This window comes from Aquarana catesbeiana, linkage group LG06 (assembly GCF_042186555.1).
Source record: "Aquarana catesbeiana isolate 2022-GZ linkage group LG06, ASM4218655v1, whole genome shotgun sequence".
Taxonomy (NCBI): domain Eukaryota; kingdom Metazoa; phylum Chordata; class Amphibia; order Anura; family Ranidae; genus Aquarana; species Aquarana catesbeiana.
In genome coordinates this window covers 407,845,916-407,868,793 of record NC_133329.1, presented here as the reverse complement: position 1 = coordinate 407,868,793, position 22,878 = coordinate 407,845,916, and positions in this window count along the sequence as shown.

The window sequence follows — 22,878 nt, the reverse complement described above, 5'->3', positions numbered from 1 at the left end:
CTATTGGGGGAGAACTTGACAAAGAGAAGAAGCCTGGAGAACCGGCGGGAGCCCCAGAAGAAGAGGATCGGGGCCACTCTGTACAAAACCATTACACAGAGCAGGTACAAAAGATGGTGTATCGGTGCAACCCTAGTGCTAGCCCAAGGTGTTGTGGGGGAGACTCCAGGATTTGGACATTTGACATTTAGAGTCTCATTCCTTGTCTCCGTAAAGAATGAACTATATGGGGGTTGGTGGTGTCTCCCTCCAGGATGGGACAATATCCTGGATTATAGATGCTGATATATTCTTCTTTGGGGCCCCAGGGGGACCATCAGACAGGCAACACTCTATTATAGGGGGGATAACTGGCAACATGAATGGTCACAAGCTCATATTCTTATGCAGGTTGGTTTTACATTAAAAGGATAATTGTAACAAACTAAAACAATGTTACATAAAAGTAAAAAGTGTCTTAACAGCCACTCCACATATGAAAGTTACAAATTATTACAGCTCTGAATTCATTGAAGCCAAAGTTTATTCTGTTTATATTTTGAACTACCTGGTTCCTTCTTCGCCCTCATCAATATGCTAATGCAATAGAAATAACACTCGCTGTTTTCTATACACATTCATTATAAACCCAGAGATGTCCTCACAGGATTTCTGTGCTTCTCCATGCAATGCAGACATATGAAGGCTGGTGTGGGGTGTGTGTGGGGGGGTCAGAAGGGTGCTGTACATAGCTTCACCCTGCCTCAGTACTCCTGCCCTGATGCAAGCAGTGGGCATTGCTCCAGGAACTTCTTCAGGCATCGCTCCAGGGACTTCTTCAGGCATCACCAAAGGGGTTTCTTTAGTCATTGACCCAGGGACTTCTTCTGGCATTGCTACAGGGACATCTTCAGACATCACCCCAGGTACTTCTTTAGTTGTCACCCCAAGGACTTCTTCAGTCATCGCTGCAGGGAATTCTTTAGTCATTGCCCCAGGGACTTGTTCAGGCATTGCCCCAGGGATGAACTTCTTTAGTCATCACCCTAGGTACTTCCTCAGGCATCACCCCAGGGACTTCTTCAGATATCACCCCAGGGACTTCTTCAGATATCACCCCAGGGACTTCTTCAGATATCACCCCAGGGACTTCTTCAGAAATAACCCCAGGGACTTCTTCAGAAATTACCCCAGGGACTTCTTTGGGCATCACCCCAGGGACTTCTTTGGGCATCACCCCAGGGACTTCTTCAGTCATTACCCCAGGGTCTTCTTTAGGCATTGCCCCAAGTACTTCCTCAGGCATCAACCCAGGGACCTTTTCAGGAATCACCCCAGGACCCTCTTTTGCTTCACCCCCAAGGACTTCTTCAGACATTACCCCAAGAATTTTCTCAGTCATTGCTCCAGGGACTTCCTTAGTCATTGCCTTCTTGACTTCTTTAGTGGCCATATGCTTTGGAACCTGCAGTCAATGAGTATGTAGCAGAGAATAAATCTCATATCATTATTACATGTAAATATGAATATATACTGGCTCTTGGGAGGAATTATGCCGATATCAAAATGCTTCGATGAGTGGTTGTCAGTTGGGAGAAGAGGGGAGGGGGGAGGGATTCCTAGACAGGCTGCATTTGTTGTAGACCACCTTAGGTAACGCCCACATGTGATGCTGACCCTCCATAAGTGAGCCCCCCCCCACCGTTCACACCAAATCTGACTTTGAAATTGTGTGACTTCACTTGAAATCGCACTATTTCAAAGCTGCAGGTCAGTGCAACTTCAGGTGCCACTTGGCTGACATCCGTGCGACTTCATGCACAGATGTCTATCCAAGTCGCACTTGAAATCACCAAAAAACATTATCATAAAACATAAAATCATTAACTTATTTTCCAATTTGGTGCAGCACCGCAAAGTCGGAGTCGCGCCAATTTGAACAGTTCCATTGACGTCTGGCTGGGGGAGGAAAGTGCTAGATGATTCTGGATGTCCTCCATCCAGGAAATGAGGCGGGCTCTGTCTAACTTGCTGCAGCATGTGAGAAGCCCACAGTGTGCAGTGAGACCAGAGCAGCCTGGACGTCTGTGCAAGACTCAAGGGGAAGGCCGGAGGTCAGATTTATACAGTTATAGAGAGATTTACTAAAACTGGAGAGCACAGAATTTGGTGCAGTTCTGCATTAGTAACCAATCAGCTTCCATGTTTAATTGTAGAAGCCTAATTTAACAAGCTGAAGTTGCAAGCTGATTGGTTTGCTATGCACAGCTGCACCAATTTTAGTAAATCTCCCCCAAAATGTCTAAACTGTATTGCATTAAAAAAATGTTTTATCTATGTCACTCCTCTTCTCTGCCACAAGGTGTCACTGTACTATAGGAAATCAGTTTATTGGAATCGGTTAGCTGCAGCTACAAACAATAAGGCATTATAAAATATACTGATAGCTTATAAATGACAAATGCCTGTTGAAATCTATGACAGTCTAAAACACGGGGCGTCTGGACGCTGTAGGGACCGGTACTCACCGTATGTGTTCAGGGACATATTCCCGAACACGGAGTTCTGTCAGATTTTGAACGAACTGATAACCAATACATACACTGACAATCAAATAATAATAATCAATACCCGATGTTCTGTTATTAATAACAACAATACACAGATAGATGACGCCCCCATTGAGACATGTCTACTAACAGTGGTGAGCAAAATCGAGAGTTTTCGTTTCTCTAAAATTTTATTGAAAAATTATTTGTAGATACATTTTTATTTTGGAAAAATGCTTCGCAGTAAATGGGGAAGTTGACATGAAGGTGGTGTTTGGTGGTCGGTGGACTCTAAATGGCTTGTGAAGTTTACAGCCGCTTCCATCTATCCTGGGCATGTTCTTCAGCCCACAAATAGCCCCTCATTAGTCTCATTGTTTTATGATAAAAGGGAAAAAAAAACTGAAAGTGACACAAACAACAAATACAAATAAGAAGAAATAAATAAATAAATAAATACAAAGAACACACACACACACACAAAAAAAATCACCAAAAATGCCTCCTACCTAAAAAAACACAAAAAATACTCCCTCTAAAAAAAAAAGGAAAAAAAATAACAAGAAGTCCCTGTGGTAAGTGCAGGGTCATCTCCCCAGGGACTTCTTCAGGCATCGCTCCAGGGACTTCTTCAGGCATCGCCCCAGGGACTTCTTCAGGCATCGCCCCAGGGACTTCTTCAGGCATCGCCCCAGGGACTTCTTCAGGCATCACCCCAGGGACTTCTTCAGGCATCGCCCCAGGGACTTCTTTAGGCATCGCCCCAGGGACTTCTTCAGGCATTGCCCCAGGGACTTCTCCAGGCATCGATCCAGGGACTTCTTCAGGCATAGTCCCACTGACTTCTTCAGGCATTGCCCCAGGAGTTTCTTTAGTCATCGACCCAGGGACTTCTGGCATTGCCACAAGGATTTCTTCTGGCATTGCCACAGGGACATCTTCAGGCATCACCCCAGGTACTTCTTTATTTGTCACCCCAAGGACTCCTTCAGTCATCGCTGCAGGGAATTCTTTAGTCATTGTTTCAGGGACTTCTTCAGGCATTGCCCCAGGGATGGACTTCTTTAGTCATCACCCCAGGTACTTCCTCAGGTATCACCCCAGGGACTTCTTCAGAAATCACCCCTGGGACTTCTTTAGGAATCACCCCAGGGACTTCTTTAGGAATCACCCCAGGGACTTCTTCAGGAATCACCCCAAGGACTTCTTCAGGAATCACCCCAAGGACTTCTTCAGGAATCACCCCAAGGACTTCTTCAGGAATCATCCTAGGGACTTCTTCAGGAATCACCCCAAGGACTTCTTCAGGAATCACCCAGGGATTTCTTTGGGCATCACCCCAGGAATTTATTTGGGCATCAACCCAGGGACTTCTTCAGACATCACCCCAGGAATTTTCTCAGTCATTGATCCAGGGACTTCTTTAGTCATTGCCTCCTTGACTTCTTTAGTGGCCACATGCCTTGGAACCTGCAGTCAATGAGTATGAAGCAGAGAATAAGTTTTATATTATTACATGTAAATATGAATATATACTGTAGATATATTTGTATTTGTTTTTATGTTTAATACAGAGCCAGACTCTCATCCTCCTGAGGAAGCAGAGTATATCTAAGAAACAGGGAGAGGAATTGTCCACACCTGGAAACAAGCTGGGCAAGAGACAATCAATATGTTGTCTTCGTCGGGGCTGGAGGAAAACGTGTTGGCTGACCTTTGCCCCACTTGTTGTAACCAGATGAAAAATAAAGACTTTGGACTCCTCAGCCATTTTCATTTGGGGCTTTCTTTGATCTACAGCACTTGGATTTCTGATAGGACACTATTCCTCCCACTGACACCAATGATGGGGCACTATTCCTCCCATTGATACCAATTATGGGGCACTATTCCTCCCACTGACACCAAAGCATATTACCAATGTTAAACTTGAGAAATAGCAGTGAAAAGAAAAGAACTGGGTTGACCATACCTAAGCCACCCTCCCTCCTGGATAGATAGGTGACATTCCTCTTGATGGGGTTCAGTCTGTTCCCCCACAACATCTGGAAGAATACGCTACTGACCCTAGCGTATAGAGACACTGGCAAGATGCAGACAAAGCTGACATACAAGAAGATCGGAATCAGGTAAGTCTTAATCAGATCAACCCTTTCCCTCAGAGATAACTTCAATATCTTCCAGCTGATCACCTTAGTATTGGCAATTTCCAGTCTGCCTTCCCAGTTTTTGAGGCCATAATCTTCAGGTCCAAATTCAATGCCTAGTATATTAATTTTTTCCTGGGGCACTGGGAAGGTGTCCAGGAGATCAAACCCTCACCTTACTTTCCCATCCAGAAAAGTTCACTCTTTTCCTGATTGATCTTGGAACATGAAGCTTCAGAATACTGTGATGTCAGAGAGACCACCTCCTCTGCTTCATCCGTCCTAGTGACAATCAGAGACACATCGTCCAATCGACAAAACCACCAGGCAGACCGTACTTACTAAGGAGCAACCACAGGTACTCATGGTTAAAGCGGAGTTCCACCGTTTTTTTTTTAAATCAGCAGCTACAAATACTGCAGCTGCTGACTTTTAAAATATGGACACTTACCTGTCCAGGGCGCCCGCGATGTCGGCACCCGAAGCCGACCTGTCCCTCGGCTCTTGGGTGCTGACGCCATCTTCGGTAAGGGGATCAGGAAGTGAAGCCTTGCGGCTTCACTTCCTGGTTCCCTACTGCAGACGCGCAACTTGCACTGTGCTTTCCCACTGGTCCCTGCTGTCTCCTGGGACCCGTGTGTCTCCCAGAAGACAGCAGGGGGGGAAGTGGCATAGATACCCGCGGGTGGCGTGGGTATCTATGCCCGGAAGTGGGAGCAAGATACCTGTATTAGACAGGTATCTGCTCCCCCGCTCCCCCCTGAAAGGTGCCAAATGTGACACTGGAGGGGGAGGATTCAGAAAAGCGGAAGTTCCATTTTTGTGTGGAACTCCACTTTAACACGATCAAAAGCCTTTGCCTGATCCACTGTGAGTAAATACTTTCCCCAGCCTGCAGCCCTGCACCGCTCCAAGGCCTCCCGGACAGCTAAAACAGCTGTTAAGGTGCTCCTACCCTGGACCGAACAGTGCTGATGGCGAGAAAGCAAAGACTCTGCTACTGATGGTAGGCGCCAGAAAAATATCTTTGTCAGTATCTTTCTATTGACATTGGGAAGGCTGATGGGGCGCCAATTCTCAATCATCGAAGGATCTTTTCCTGTTGAAAGAAGAATCACAGTGCCTCATGGAAGGACAAAGCACCCCCTCAGCAAGGCAACTGTTAAAAAACTCTACCAAATGTGGGGCCAAAATAGACTTAAAGGCTTTGTAAACTCAGCCGTCAAGCCATCCAGTCCAGGTGACTTTTTGATGGCAAGCTGTTCAATTGCCCTCATCACCTCTTCAACTGCGATCTCCTCTGTCAAATTCATCATGGGAACTTCTCCATCATTTAGACCTGGAGTAGAGTCCAAAAAGCTTTCCATCCTGACACGGTCACTTTCCTCCCAAGAACGTCAGCATAAAAAGGACCTCATGACCTCCAGGATCCCTGACCTGGACTTTGTCAAGGAACCTGTACTGTCCTTAAGGCCAAGGACCGTTTTAACAGCTATACCTTGTTTGCATTTCTGGTAAGGGTCAGGCGAGTGGTACTTCCCATAGTCCCTCTACAGAGCCAAAGAGGCATGCCGGTCATATTGACACTTCCTGAGGAGTTTCATGTCGGAGATTGCCCCAGGATCTCTTCCTCTCAAAACAAGAATATCCAGCTTCCTCTGTAAACGTTGGTAGGGCATGTATTTGTTAAACTGTTTTCTATTGGCTAGGCCCCTGAAGAATCCAGCGATCCTCTTTTTGGTCAGCTCCCACCACAAAAGTCCAGAATGGTCACCTGTGCCTAAAAGAATTCCTCAAAGGATTGTCTAACATGTTCTTCCTTGAGTAGAGTCGAATTCAATCTCCAGATGCCCTTACCCCTCTGAGGGGCGTCTGAAGCATTCAGGACCACAGATAGCATACAGTGATCAGAGAACTCTACTGCCTGCACCACAGGGGGGCGAGAAAGCAGAGGTCTCCTTAAAAAAAAAACTATCTATCCTACTCTGACTACTACTTTGATGAAAGGTGAACCCGGTGTCATCCGGGAGGTGCTTATGCCGCGTACACACGGTCGGACTTTTCACCTACAAAAGTCCGACGGACGCCGCCGGACCAAATCCGGCAGACAATCCGACCGTGTGTGGTCTCCATCAGACTTCCGACGGACCGTACTTTAGATTTGAAACTTGCTTCAAATCTTTACGTCGTAACTCCGCCGGACTCAGGTCCTGAACTCGGTGACCACGACCCTAAAACGTCACAGTCCCAGCATGCCCAGGGACTGTGACATCATATGGGGGCAGGGTCTCCGCCTATATAAGTCACAACGAAGCCCTCAGAGACCAGTCCAGCCGGAGAGAGCGACGTGTCAACATCTGGGGAAGAGAAGAGAAGACAAGAAGCCCAGAAGTCCGGACCTCCACTGGCAAGAGAGCTATCTGAAGACAGCGGAGGAGCCGGCCGAAGAATTGGAACACCGGGAGAAGAGGCCGGAGAGAGCGGAGAAGAACCAACTGGACGCCGGGAGAAGATGAACCGGAGGGACCCCCGAAGCCTGAAGAAGACCCCCGAAGGCGGAGGAAGATCCCCCCCCGGAGCTGCTTAATAAATTATTTTAAAAACCTGTGTAGTGTGTTTTATTATTGACACTTTTTCCCTAGGTGAATGGGTAGGGGTACCATGTACCCCATACTCATTCACATAGGGTGGGGGGGCCGGGATCTGGGGGCCCTCTTATTATAGGGGGCTCCCGGATTCCGATAAGCCCCCCGCCCGCAGACCCCGACAACCAACGGCCAGGGTTGCCGGGAAGAGGCCCTTGTCCTCATCAACATGGGGACAAGGTGCTTTGTGGTGGGGGGGCACTGCAGGGCGCCCCCTCCCCCAAAGCACCCCCCCATGTTGAGGGCATGCGGCCTGGTACAGTTCAGGAAGGGGGGGGCGCTCGCTCGTCCCCACCCCCTTTCCTGACCGGCCGGGCTGCGTGCTCGGATTGGGGTCTGGTATGGATTTTGGGGGGACCCCCACACCGGTTTTTCGGCATTGGGGGTTCCCCTTTAAGTTCCATACCAGACCTAAGGGCCTGGAATGCCTGCGATGGGGCTCGCAAGGTTTCAACCTCGCCGATAAAAGCGGCGAGATTGACTTCCTTTTCTAGTCCCGTCGTACCCGAGTCACGTTCAAAATGAACGGACTTGTCCGTGTGTGGGAAAGTCCGTTCATTCTGAAAGTCCGTCGGGAAGACCGGATTCCGGAAAGTCCGGTCGTGTGTAGGCAAGTCCGTCCGTTCAGAAAGTCCGGCGGTAGTCCGCAGGAAGTCTGGCGGCAAGTACATCGGACCTAGCTTCCCAGAAAGTCCGACCGTGTGTACGCGGCATTAGTGTGCACATCCACAAGACCAGCATCCCTAACCATACTATTTAAAAAAAAACGCTATCATATCCCAGCCTGTCCTTGAAGTCCTTCCTGTCCTTGGGCCTAGTTACTGTATTAAAGTCACCTCCAAAGACCACTTGCCGGGATGTAAAAGGAAATAGCTTGATCCTTGTAAAAAGGCATTTCCTGTCCCACTTTGTGTGTGGCCCCTAAACATTAATTAGGCGCAGGTCCTGCCCTCCCACAAGGACGTCTAAGACTATACATCTCCCAATCTCCACCTCAATAACCCGCCGGACAGTTACCATGCCGGTTTTAAACAACACCGCCACACCGCTGTAAGGCTCGGCCGCAAGAGACCAGTAAGATGGACCATTCCTCCACTCTCTCTTGGCCATATGAATGTCTGCCAAGGAGGTGAGCCTAGTCTCTTGCAAAAATAAAATTCCAGCATCTAATTGGCTGAACAAAAAGAAGGCCATAGAACGAGCTCTTACTGACTTAATGCTGGCGACATTTATTGTCACCACTTTTAACGGAGGGGGAACCGCAATTTGGGTTATTGGGTGGATTGCTTCTTAGCTCCCCTCTGCTGCTCATCACCAGATGTCTCTCTCTTTCTTGGGGCCTCCTCCAACTCCATTTCTGAATCAAAACTTTGCTCTGAAGAAGCCCCAGATGAGGAAATATATGGAGACAGGGACTGGAGCTTCCCGTTCCGTTCCCACCGCCTGCCTCTTCCGCCGCCCGATCTTCCTTCTCTCCTCCAGGTACTGCAGGTCAGCTTCAGAGATGCTCTCATCTCTTGCTTTTTTCTTTGAAGTCTTCACAGAGGAAGAAGCACCCTTTTTAGTACTTGCTACCACTCCTGGTGGAGGGGGGGGCTTCCTTTAAGTCAGACTTAGGAGGGAAAGACACATGGGGGCTGACTGGAAGGTTCTGACACAAGAGGAGAGGGTACAGTAGGCTGGGAGATACAGAAAGAATACTTACAGACACAGGAGGGGTGGCCACAGGAATTTGGGAGGGATACTGAGCAGGACCAGGAGAGTCGGTCAAGGCAGAGGAGGATGGTACACCAGGGGCCTCACCCTCCATCCTGTCCAGCCTCAACAAGTCATCTATTACCTCCTTCGCCATACTGTGCCAGGCCTCAGGACATTGGCTGTAGGGTTGACCAAGGCGCTGGCACAGGTTGCACCTTATCATCTCGGTGCAGTCCTTGGCCACATGGCCCTGACCCCGACACACTGAACATATCAAGGCTGAACAGGAGGAGCTCAAATGCCCCTTTTCTCCACAGCGGCGACACAGCTTCGGCTGACCAGGGTAGAAAATAGTTATCCTATCCCTCCCTATAAAAGCTGAGGAGGGCAGGTGACGGACAACATTGCCATCCCTGGCCAACCTGACTGTTACCGACCAACCCCCAGTCCAGATGTTACGTTCCTCAAGTATTTTTTTTGGGCTTAGTCAATACCTCACCATAATTCTTTAACCAGACCTCTAAATCTCGAGCAGGAACACTCTCATTAGTGAGAATAATTGTGATCTTTTTCACTGTTGACCTTTGTGAAACCGCAACTGGGACCAGACCTTGCCATTCATGTCTTCACCTGCACCGAGCCTCATATCGCACCCAGAACAGGTCAAGACCTTTTGGCCTGGTGAAGCTAATAATATATTCCCGGCTCCCAGTTACTTGTATTAGGGCATACAGGTCATTTGCCCAAAAACCATCTCCAAAATCATATCCACCACTGCACGCCATGCTGGAGGGAGTTCACCACCTTCCCATTTAAGAGTGACTACATTTAGTCTAGGACCCCCGGCAGAAGCCAGAGACCCAAGACCAGATCCTGGGGTGCGTAAAGTGGTAGCTTGCAGGGGGAAAACCCACTTGGAAGTGGAGTTACCAGGAGCACAGCATACCACCTGAGCAAATGTAGGCTTTTCAGGGCAAGGCCCCACACTGATGTCACAGTAGTCTGTATATTATTATTATTATTATTAATTGCTTGGACTGAGCTGGGACCATTGTCCATCACACTTGTACCAGGATGATTGCTATTAGTCACACACACATCCAATTTCCCATCAGGAATAGTCACAGTTTCTGCTGCAGTACCAGCTGTCTCCTGAAGCTGTGCTGTAGAGTCTCCAGCAGCTGTGGGGCAAACAGCTTTGGACTCAGCTAAAGGAGGGTTAATAGGCTGGGCTGACACTTGTGGTTCCTCTACAGAAATTCATTTCTTTAAATGTAACTTTTGCTGCACTGCCGCATCAGCGGGCACAACATTTCTGCACACAGGGCTAGCAACCTGACTGTCACTGGGCACACTTTCAACATTGCTCATGCTGTTAGATGGCACAAAAACAGTTTCATCCCCTGCTTGGGGCTTGACATTATCAGGCACATCATCAGTAATGTCTTCATCACCAAACGCCAGCTTATCGGAGACTCCATTACCTGGATAGCCCTCAGCATGCCCCCTGAGTCCTGGGAAGGCATGGGGCTGCTTACCTCTCCCTGAGGGGGCAGGGGGTTAGAACAGGGGGTAGTCTATATCTCCATCTCCACCTCCACCTTTGCCATCCTTACAAACCTTTGATCATTGCCAAACTTTTCCTTCAAGGGCCCATCTCTTCCTTCCATCATGGACACAATGGTCTCCTGGTGTTCTACCTGGACTTTGGCCAGTTGGATTTCTGAATCCATCGATCTGCTGTTCTGGCTATACAAGCCCTCACGCTGCCTTCACAAACGTTTCAGCTCCACTCTCAGTTTGTAGAGCTTGTCTCTCTCCCTATTCAGGACTTTAATCCCGGCCACCACTCGCTCCCGAATGGCCTCCGAGCCTTCATCCTCACCAGGGGCAGAGAGATCACTAGCCATGGTTTGTACAGAGGAAGGCATGTCACCCGACAGCCCAGGAGATGGCTGAGAGCTTCCAGCAGGAGAGGCCTCCATGGCTTCCCCAGGAAAGGGCCAGGAGGGCTGGAAGAGATTTCACCACCACTCCCCTCTCACACGGATCACCTGGAGGAGCTCCAGAGAGACCTTCCTCCTGACACACCTGTGCTCCAATGATGGGTGGGGCGCTATTCCTCCCACTGATACCAATGATGGGACACTATTCCTCCCACTGATACCAATGATGGGACACTATTCCTCCCACTGATACCAATGATGGGGCACTATTCCTCCCACTGATACCAATGATGGGCCACTATTCCTCCCACTGATACCAATGATGGGGCACTATTTCTCCCACTGATACCAATGATGGGGCACTATTCCTCCCACTGACACCAAGATGGGGCACTATTCTTCCCACTGACACCAATGATGGGGCACTATTCCTCCCACTGACACAAACAATGGGGCACCATTGCTCCCAATGATACCAATGATGGGGCATTATTCCTCCCACTGACACCAATGATGGGACACTATTCCTCCCACTGATACCAATGATGGGGCACTATTCCTCTCACTGATACCAATGATGGGGCACTATTACTTCCAATGACACCAATGATGAGGCACTATTCCTCCCACTGAAACCAATGATGGGGCACTATTCTTCCCACTGACACCAATGATGAGGCATTGTTTACTCTCACTGATACCAATGATGGGGCACTATTCCTCCCACTGACATCAATGATGGGGTATTCTTCCTACTGATACCAATGATGGGGCACTATTACTTCCACTGACACCAATAATGGGGCACTATTCCTCCCACTGACACCAATGATGGGGCACTATGCCTCCCACTGATACCAATGATGAGGCATTGTTTACTCTCACTGATATTGGGGCATTTTCTACTTTCACTGGGCACTATCCGGCCCCCCTAAAATATGAAGGACAGTAAACTGGCCCTTTATTTGGAAAGTTTAGAGACCCCTGAATTACATTATTATAGGTTCAAAGATTCTCCCTTGTCTATCAGTCCACCGCAGCTTGAAAATATGTCCTTACAGCACCACAAAGGGAAACAATAGTGTCCTGGCACTACCCTCGTTATAGTCAATTCTCCCTCTGGATTTATTGGATTATCCTGGGGTGACCCATAACCTTCCCTGTGGTCAGGAGTAGTGCCGCTAATAATGGACGGGGGGTGAGCCTGTCCTTCTGTACTGGATCCAGACTCTATCAGTCCAGTGGGGGGGGGGGGGGGCAGAGCGGGGACTTTTTACTATCTATGGACAGGACAGAGTATTTCTGTGAGCCTCAATTCGCAACAATTTTTAGTAAAGTTTCCTGGGCCTCATTAGTTAGTAGGAGGGCCCAGGGTGGGGGGTGGGGGGGGGGGCATTTGTTTGCTTTCAGGAGCAGGATAATGTTAGGCGACTCAGATTTGGATAGTCACTCCTGACCCCTGCACTCTGTATGTTACATATTCCTGACCTGCACTCGGTATGTTACATACTCCTGATACCCGCACTCTGTACATTACATACTCCTGACCCCTGCACTCTGTACGTTACATACTCCTGACCCCTGCACTCTGTACGTTACATACTCCTACCACCTACATTCTGTATGTTACATATTCCTGACCTGCACTCGGTATGTTACATACTCCTGACACCCGCACTCTGTATGTTACATACTCCTGACCTTTGCACTCTGTATGTTATATTTTCCTGACCTGCACTCAATACGTTCCATACTACTGACACCCGCACTCTGTATGTTACATACTCCTGACACCTGCAATCTGTATGTTACATACTCCTGACCCTTGTACTATGTACATTACATACTCCTGATACCTGCACTCTGTACATTACATATTCCTGTCCCCTGCACTCTGTACATTACATACTCCAGACACCTATACTCTGTTCATTATATACTCCTGATACCTGTACATTATATACTCCTGACATCTGCACCCTGTGATTTGACCCCTGCATGCTGTATGTTACATACTCCTGACACTTACACTCTGTACTTTACATACTCCCGATCCTACACTCTGCACTTTACATATTCCTGACGCCTACACGCTGTACTTTACATACTCCTGACTCCTGCACTCTGTACATTACATACTCCTGACATCCACACTCTGAACATCATATTTTCCTGACATCTGTACTTTGTACTTTACATACTCCTGACCCCTGCCCTCTGTACATTACATACTCCTGACCCCTGCCCTCTGTACAATACATACTCCTGACCCCTGCACTCTGTACATCACATGCTCCTGACCCCTGCACTCTGTACATTACATGCTCCTGACCCCTGCACTCTGTACATTACATGCTCCTGACCCCTGCACTCTGTACATTACATACTCCTGACCCCTGCACTCTGTACATTGCATATTCCTGACACTCACAATCTGAACATTATATATTCCTGCCATATGTACTCTGTACTCTACATACTCCTGACCTATGCACTCTGTAAATTACATACTCCTTTTTATTTGGTGTTATACTTCTAAAGTGCGCTGCGTTCTTTAGGCAATCAGATGTAAGATGTGATTTTTTAAAAATTTGTATTATTTCCTTGTAGCCGGTGCCAAACTGCACCTTCACACGCCGAACCTCCGGCCAAAGATGAAAGCTCCGAAGTATAGCAGCGGGTTCAGATCCGTGACTGATGCCGAGGGAAATTCCCAGCGGGAAATGGGAAAAAAACGCTCTTTAAAGCTGTTTATTGCCAACGTTGGTGTGTGTAGGGGAGGCTGTTCCCTCTCCGGCCTGAAGGAGGCAGCACAGCACTTTGAAAAATTAAGAAAGTGACTTAACCGGTAAACTTGAAAAAAAGCCCAAAACAGGGAATTCTCCATAACAAACAGGAGGCTCTTTAAAATGTTGAGCTGTAGAATCTTAACTCAAGGGGTTCCGATAAATTTTGTGGCTTTAGACCGTGGGGGGTCTGCAAACTTTCTAAACAAAGGGCCAGTTTACTGTCCTTCAAACTTAGGGGGGCCGGACTGTGGCCAGTGGGAGTAGAAAACATGTGCCCCATCATTGGTGTCAGTGAGAGGAATCGTACCCCATCATTGGTATCAGTGGGAGGAATAGTGCCCCATCATTGGTATCAGTGGGAGGAATAGTGCCCCATCATTGATGTCAGTGGGAGGAATAGTGCCCCATTATCGGTATCAGTGGGAGGAATAGTGCCCCATCATTGATGTCAGTGGGAGGAATAGAGCCCCATTATTGGTGTCAGCGGGAGGAATAGTGCCCCATTATTGGTATCATTGGGAGGAATAGTGCCCCATCATTGGTATCAGTGGGATGAATAGTGCCCCATCATTGGTACCAGTGGTAGGAATTGTGCCCCATCATTGGTACCAACGGAAGGAATAGTGCCCCATAAATTGGTGTCAGTGGGAGGAATAGTGCCCCATCATTGGTATCAGTGAGAGGAATCGTACCCCATCATTTGGGTCAGTGGGAGGAATAGTGCCCAATCATTGGTATCAGTTGAAGGAGTATTGCCCCATCATTGGTATCAGTGGGAGGAGTAGTGCCCCATCATTGGTATCAGTGGGAGGAATAGTGCCCCATCATTGGTATCAGTGGGAGGGATAGTGCCCCATCATTGGTATCAGTGGGAGGAGTACTGCATTCCCAGGTGAAGTCATGAGGAACTCAGGGAACATGCGATCCCGCCTGCAATGAATGATCCCGGAAGCAACGTGTATTAGGTCAATTTGGGGGTCACAGCTGTCATTCCTTGGCTTGTGTAGCATGATCTGTGTTTGAATAGCTGCATTGGAGGGCAGAAGAGACATTGGTTGTCTAATAGACCCCCGATGTCTCCATAAAGAAGACCTGTCCATTCTATTACATAGAATTACATTTTGAAAAAATTAAAAAGTGTAAAAAAAAATAAAAATTATGTAATAAAAAATTGTTTACCAATTTAAGGCCCCCCAATAAATATTGTGCGATATAAAAGAAATTGCAACTACCACCATTATATTCTCCAGGGTCTCTGCTTTCTGAAAATATATATTTTCTGGGGGGGGGGGTTGCAGTCATTTCTAGCAAACAATAGAGATTTCAAAAAGTGCAATTTTTAAAAAAAAAATTGCCCCAGCAGGCAAGTAGAGGAGTGCTGGAGTGTGAGAGCAAGAAGCAGCACAAGGAGCCAATCAAGGATCATGTTGAAAGGAGTAGAGAGCCGAGTGACGGAGATGGGTTTATCACTGTGCTACGTCTCCTTTCACAGTCCAGTCACAGACCGGGGGGGGGGGGTCCGTGATAACCTGGACTCAGAGGAAGGGAGCTGGCCATCAGACTGAGGACATCTAATGGCAGAAATCAGTACTACAGGGAAATTAAATCTGGATTAAAGCTGCACAGTGATGGTTCCCCTAGGCCAGTGGTCTCCAAACTGTGGCCCAGGGGCCAGATGTGGCTCTTTATTGCTTTTATCCGGCCCTTCGAGTACTATTTCATCCACTGATACCAGCATTGGGGCATAATTCCCGCCCATCGGTGGAGCCTCATCAGTGCCCATCAGTGCAGCCTCATCAGTGCCTATCGGTGCAGCGTCATCAGTGTCCATCGGTGCAGCCTCATCTGTGCCCATCGGTGCAGCCTCATCAGTGCCCATCATTGCAGCATCATCAGTGTCCATCGGTGCAGCCTCATCAGATCAGTGCCCATCGGTGCAGCCTCATCAGTGCCCATCAGTGCAGCGTCATCAGTGCTCATTGGTGCAGCCTCATCAGTGCCCATTGGTGCAACCTCATCAGATCAGTGCCCATTGGTGCAGCCTCATCAGTGCCCATCAGTGCAGCGTCATCAGTGTCCATCGGTGCAGCCTCATCAGTGCCCATCGGTGCAACCTTATCAGATCAGTGCCCATCGGTGCAGCCTCATCAGTGCCATTCAGTGCAGCATCATCAGTGTCCATTGGTGCAGCCTCATCAGTGCTCATTGGTGCAGCCTCATCAGTGCCTATCGGTGCAGCCTCATCAGTGCCCATCGGTGCAGCCTCATCAGTACCCATCAGTGCAGCATCATCAGTATAGCCTCATCAGATCAGTGCCCATCAGTGCAGCGTCATCATTGTCCATCGGTGAAGCCTCATCAGTGCTCATCGGTGCAGCCTCATCAGTGCCCATCAGTGAAGAAGAAACATTACATATTTGCAACATTTTATAACAGAAATAAAGGAAAAGGTTACTTTATTCAAAATTTTGTTTAGCAAAAAAGAAAAAAACCCAGTGGTGATTAAATACCACCAAAAGAAAGCTCTATCTGTCGCCAAAAAGTTATATAAAATGTCATTTGAGTACAGTGTTGTATGACCGCGCAATTGTCAAAGTGTGAGAACGCTGGAAGCTGAAAATTGGCCTGGGCAGGAAGGGGGGGGTAAAAGTGCCCGGTATTGAAAGGATTAAACAATCCTGTGATGTAGAAATTAAAATAGATGTTTTATTTGTTTTTGTTACTTTGTAGCGAAAGTGGATTTTTTTTTTCCCTGGCTCGTGAAGCCAATTTTCTGTCTCCATAAATCAGTGTTGCGATATGTATTTCACAAGGCACGTCCCGGTAATTAGGCGAGATCACCGCATCTGCCACAACAGCGGCCGCAATAAATCACAGCGGCTCATTGGTTAGCTGTACTGCTCTGCAGCACCGAGGTCCTCGGTCTGAATCCCAGGCCAGGACGTTATCTGCATGGAGTTTGCATGTTTATTGACCTTCCTTCCCACACTCCAAAGAGGCGCCGATCGGTGAGTTGGCCTTGTAAGGGAGATCGGGACCTCAGACTGTAAGCTCTTGGGGACAGGAATGCGCTGCGTAAATCCTCGCCGCTATATCACTACCTGTAATAAAATAAAGATGTCTTCCTTCTGACAAACCAGATCTGATGGCGTTTTCTTTGCTGGTTGAGACACATTTGTCCTCAGCTGAACTTTTTTGGGGTATCAACTTTACATCCCCCCACCCCCGCCCCGCTCCGGATTGTTCAATTCATGGCATTCTGCTCCTGTCTCCTCTATAAACATAGCAACTGGTGTGGAGGGGGCCCTCACTTTACAATCAGCTGGATCCGTTTCACTCGCCCCCCCCCCCTTTCACCCGGCAAAACATTACATTTCCTCGGTCCACTATTCATGGCGATACGCCTTAGAAAATCCCGCGCTCCTTGTTCTCAGCATTGAAGTGAACAGTCCGGGGAGAACGCTCGCTGCATTGATGGCTCGCGGGAAAACATTCGGATCATCTGAGGAGAATCCGAGGCGTGAGCCTCTCCGGGGGTCTCCGGGGGTCTCTGAGCCTCTCCGGGGGTCTCTGGGGGTCTCTGAGCCTCTCCGGGGGTCTCCAAGCCGCTCTGGGGGGGGGTCCTTCTTTTTTATTTTTGACGGTTCTTTATTTTAGAAGTTTTAAAAATAGTCAATAGTCAAACGTCAATCAAGTCATTGGTGTTAAAGTGGACCTGTCATAGTATATACCGTATCTCACAAAAGTGAGTACACCCCTCACATTTTTGTAAATATTTTATTCTATATTTTCATGTGAAAACACTGAAGAAATGACACTTTGCTACAATGTAAAGTAGTGAGGGTACAGCTTGTATTAGGCGCCAGTAGCTTTGCAGTGAGTCTTTCAACGGTTTTTACCGTTTTTGCAATAGCGTTTATTAGCGTTTTTTAGCGTTTTTCTGCGTTAGCGTTTTTTAGCTTTTTTTTTTTTTTTTTTTTGAATAATTTTTTTTTTCAATGGATCAAAAATGTTAAAAAAACGCTGGTGAGCGGCGTTTATTAACGACTCCTGAACGCAATTTTATGGCGTTCAGAAAACAGGCCATAAACCCCACTGACAAGATGTGCTACCGGTGCAAAACAAATCAACAATCTAGTCTGCTGCGATCGTATATGATCCTACCCCAAGGATAGGATAATAAAGAATGATATAATAAGTGGATTGCGCTAACTTCTATATATATTACCACTCCTAAAATATAAAATGAAAAATGCAAAATATCCTAGATGGCGTGCTTTACTATGCCAACTGTTATTGTGTCAAATATTTCTTTCCCCACATCATGGTCCTAGTGGACCATTGGATAATGTTAGATGTTGATATGTATACATATACAGTATACATATATGTTGACATTTAATTATCCAATGGTTACAGAGTAATATTGGCACATGTTTTATTACTATATCATTTTCAGTTTTAATTTTTTCATTTTTATTGTTATTTTTGTAGCTCTTGCACCTTAAATAGTTGCTGATAGTATTGTAAGATATTTTCACCAATGATATTTTTGTCATTAGGACCACGATGTGGGGAAAGACATTTTTGACACAATAACAGTTGGCATAGTAAAGCACGCCATCTAGGATATTTATTTTATTTTGCATTTTTTATTTTATGTTTTAGGAGTGGTAATATATATAGAAGTTAGCGCAATCCACTTATTATATCATAAACCCCACTGCTGATAAAAGTTCAAAAACATCCATGTGTGCACCATGTGACATTCACATTGAGACACCACCTGAATGTCACATTTATGTTGAGACTACAGCACAATGTGAGGTTCATGTTGAGAATCCACCAAAATACCAGGGCAGCCATTTAAATATCTCCTCCCATGAAGATGAGGGCAAGCTTAAAGAAAAGTATAGGCAAATCCTGGTGGTAGGGATTTCTGTTATTAGAGGGACAGAGAGGGCAATCTGTCAGAATGACCGTATGGACACATAGGAGAACATAGAGGGGAGTTTATGGGCTGTTAAAAAAAAAAAAAAAAACGCCCCAAACTCCAAAAAATGGCCATTTATGAGCTCCAGTGTGCGTGGAGTTTCCGAGTTTCGGAATTTCCGACAAACAAATGTTCGATGGGAGCTTGTTGTCGGAAATTCCAACCGTGTGTAGGCTCCATCGGACATTTGTTGTTGTGTTGAGTTTACGGGTTGTTTTCTGAACGACCATAAAATTTGCGTTTAGGAGTCGTTTTTCTGACCACAAAAAAAAGCCAAACGCTCAAAAAAATTTAGCATTTTTGATCCATTTAAAAAAAAAGAACACTAAAAAATGCTAAAAATACATGTACAGCGGGACTATAAACGGGGCAGTAGCCATTAGCTTTCATCTCTTAATTTATTCTGAGCATGCATGGCACTTTGTGCGTCGGATTTGTGTACACACCATCGAAATTTAAACGATCAGATTTTGTTGTCAGAAAATTTTATAGCCTGCTCTCATCGGAAAAAGTCCGATGGAGCCCACACACGATCGGAATTTCCAACAACACAATCTGAACGCACTTTTTCCGTCGGAAAATCCGACCGTGTGTACAGGGCATAAGATACATTGAAAGACTCACTGCAAAGCTACTGGCTTTTCTATAATGTTAATTTAACGTCCAGTGTGCATGGAGCCTAATAACGTTATAAAAGCTTTGCAGTGAGTTTTTCAACTTTTTCAACGTTTTTTTCAATGTTTTTGCAATAGCACTTTTAGCGTTTTTACTCTTTTTTTTAGTGTTAGCATTTTAGCAGTTTTTTTTTCCGAAGAAAAATTTTTTTTTTCTTTAATGGATCAAAAACGTTAAAAAATGCTGGTGAGCGACGTTTTTGAGTGTTTATCAACGTTTATCAGCGTTAGTGCATTTTTACAGCTGAAAAACGTCTCTCAGAACCCACTATATAGTTTTGGTTTTTTTTTTACTGCCCCAAACTGCTGATAACAGCCTATGTGTGCATGGACAGATAGGATAACATGATGGAGAGTTTAATGACTGTAGAAAAAAACGTCTACAGCCAAAAACAGCTGCTGTAAAAACCTCAAAAAGACGTCCAGTGTGCATGAGGCTTTAATGTCTAAACCGCTGGCAACAAAAGTGAGTACACCCCTAAGTGCAAATGTCCAAATTGGGCCCAATTAGCCATTTTCATGTGACTTGTTAGTGTTACAAAGTCTCAGGTGTGAATGGGGAGCAGGTGTCTTAAATTTGGTGTTATCGCTCTCTCATACTGGTCACTGGAAGTTCAACATGGCACCTCATGGCAAAGAACTCTCTGAGGATCTGAAAAAAAAGAATTGTTGTTTTACATAAAGATAAAAATATTTACAAATATGTGAGGGGTGTACTTACTTTTGTAAGATACTGTATATATTTCCATGTTTAGTGCAGCATGCTCAGCAATGTGCCAGTGTACCCCTTCCGGGTATTTATTCCCTCTCACAGAGAACACAGGACTCCCCCTGGCAATGCCCACAATCTGCTTTTCTCTCCAGAAGGACGGCGCCATCTTTGTTCAGGTATCATTCTGGGCCACCATACTTCTGGGGCTGAGATGCCGTCTCAGAGATGACCACACCTCCCAACATTTTGAGATGGGAATGAGGGACACCTACCAGCAAATGTATGTAGGCATAGGACACGCCCCCCCGCCGCACCCCCTTAAAGGAGAATTAACCAAAAAAAAGATTATTTAAATCCAGAAGGGCTTTTTTTTACCACTACTATTCCTTTATATTGGCTTTTAAAATTTACAAATGCAGCAATTTAGAATTTGTATGAAAAGTTTAGCACTGGGAAACACTTTTTGAAAGCTAAAAAGTGCATTTTACATACAACTCTATAGATCAGAATGAGGGACAAATGAGGAGGAAAGAGGGACAGAGGGACTTTGTTCCAAATCCGGGACAGTCCCTTGAAATCCGGGACAGTCCCTCGAAATCCGGGACAGTTGGGAGCTATGGATGACACAATCATGTAAATTCAGGTGCCTGTGCAGTTCTCGGTAGGGATGGACAGAACCCACGTTTAGTCCGAATTTATAGCTGTTCAGGATTTGACCAAAAGGACTAATTATTGGGGTGTTTGGCCGTTCACCAAGTACGGGAAAATTATACTACGTAGTTCTTTTACTACCACTACAAAATATGACAGATTCCGCCATATACACCCCCCCTTTTTTTTCCTTGCTTGCCAGGCTGTATGCTTAGATACAGTGCCTTGAAAAAGCTTTCATACCCCTTGAAATTTCCCACATTTAGTCCTGTTACAACCAAAAACTTGAATGTATTTTATTGGGATTTAATGTGATAGACCAACACAAAGTGTCACATAATTGTGAAGTGGAAGAAAAAATGATACAAATAAATATGTGAAAAGTGTATTCAGCCCCCTTTACTCTGATCCCCCTAACTGAAATCTAGTGGAACCAATTGCCTTCAGAAGTCACCTAATTCATAAATAGAGTCCACCTGTGTGTAATTTAATATCAATATAAATACAGCTGTTCTGTGAAGCCCTCAGAGGTTTGTTAGAGAACCTTAGTGAACAAACAGCATCATGAAGGCCAAGGAACACACCAGACAGGTCAGGGATAAAGTTGTGGAGAAGTATAAAGCAGGGTTAGGATTATAAAATAATCTCCCAAGCTTTGAACATCTCACGGAGCTCTGTTCAATCCATCATCGGGAAATGAAAAGAGTATGGCACAACTGCAAACCTACCAAGACATGGCCATCCACCTAAACCAGGAATCTCAAACTGGCGGCCCTCCAGCTGTTGCAAAACTACAAGTCCCATGAGGCATTTCAAGGCTGACAGTTACAAGCATGACTCCCACAGGCAGAGGCATGATGGGACTTGTAGTTTCACAACAGCTGGAGAGCCGCCAATTTGAGACCCCTGACCTAAACTGACCGTCCGGGCAAGGAGAACATTCATCAGAGAAGAGCCAAGAAGTCCATGGTAACTCTGGAGGAGCTGCAGAGATCCACAGCTCAGGTGGGAGAATCTGTCCACAGGACAACTATTAGTCGTGTTCTCCACAAATCTGCCCTTTATGGAAGAGTGACAAGAAGAAAGACATTGGTGAAAGAAAGTCATAAGAAGTCCTGTTTGTAGTTTGTGAGAAGCCATGTGGAGGACACAGCAAACATGTGGAAGAAGGTGCTCTGGTCAGATGAGACCAAAATTCAACTTTTTGGCCTAAAAGCAAAACGCTATGTGTGGGGGAAAACTAACACTGCACATCACCCTGAACACACCATCCCCACCGTGAAACATGGCGGTGGCAGCATCATGTGGTGGGGATGCTTTTCTTCAGCAGGGACAGGGAATCTGGTCAGAGTTGATGGGAAGATGGATGGAGCCAAATACAGGACAATCTTAGAAGAAAACCTGTTAGAGTCTACAAAAGACTTGAGACTGGGGAGGAGGTATAGGGTGAGTACATGGATTGAAAACTGGCTACAAGGGCGAGTTCAGAGGGTGGTGATAAATGGGGAGTACTCAGAATGGTCAGGGGTGGGTAGTGGGGTTCCCCAGGGTTCTGTGCTGGGACCAATTCTATTTAATTTGTTTATAAACGATCTGGAGGATGGGATAAACAGTTCAATCTCTGTATTTGCAGACGATACTAAGCTAAGCAGGGCAATAACTTCTCCGCAGGATGTGGAAATCTTGCAAAAAGACCTGAACAAATTAATGGGGTGGGCGACTACATGGCAAATGAGGTTCAATGTAGAAACATGTAAAATAATGCATTTGGGTGGCAAAAATATGAATGCAATCTATAGACTGGGGGGAGAACCTCTGGGGGGATCTAGGATGGAAAAGGAACTGGGGGTCCTAGTAGTTGATAGGCTCAGCAATGGCATGCAATGCCAAGCTGCTGCTAATAAAGCAAACAGGCATGCATTAAAAGGGGATCAAATGCAGAGATAAAACGATAATTCTCCCGCTCTACAAGACTCTGGTCCGGCCGCACCTGGAGTATGCTGTCCAGTTCTGGGCACCAGTCCTCAGGAGGGACGTACTGGAAATGGAGCGACTACAAAGAAGGGCAACAAAGCTAATAAAGGGTCTGGAGGAT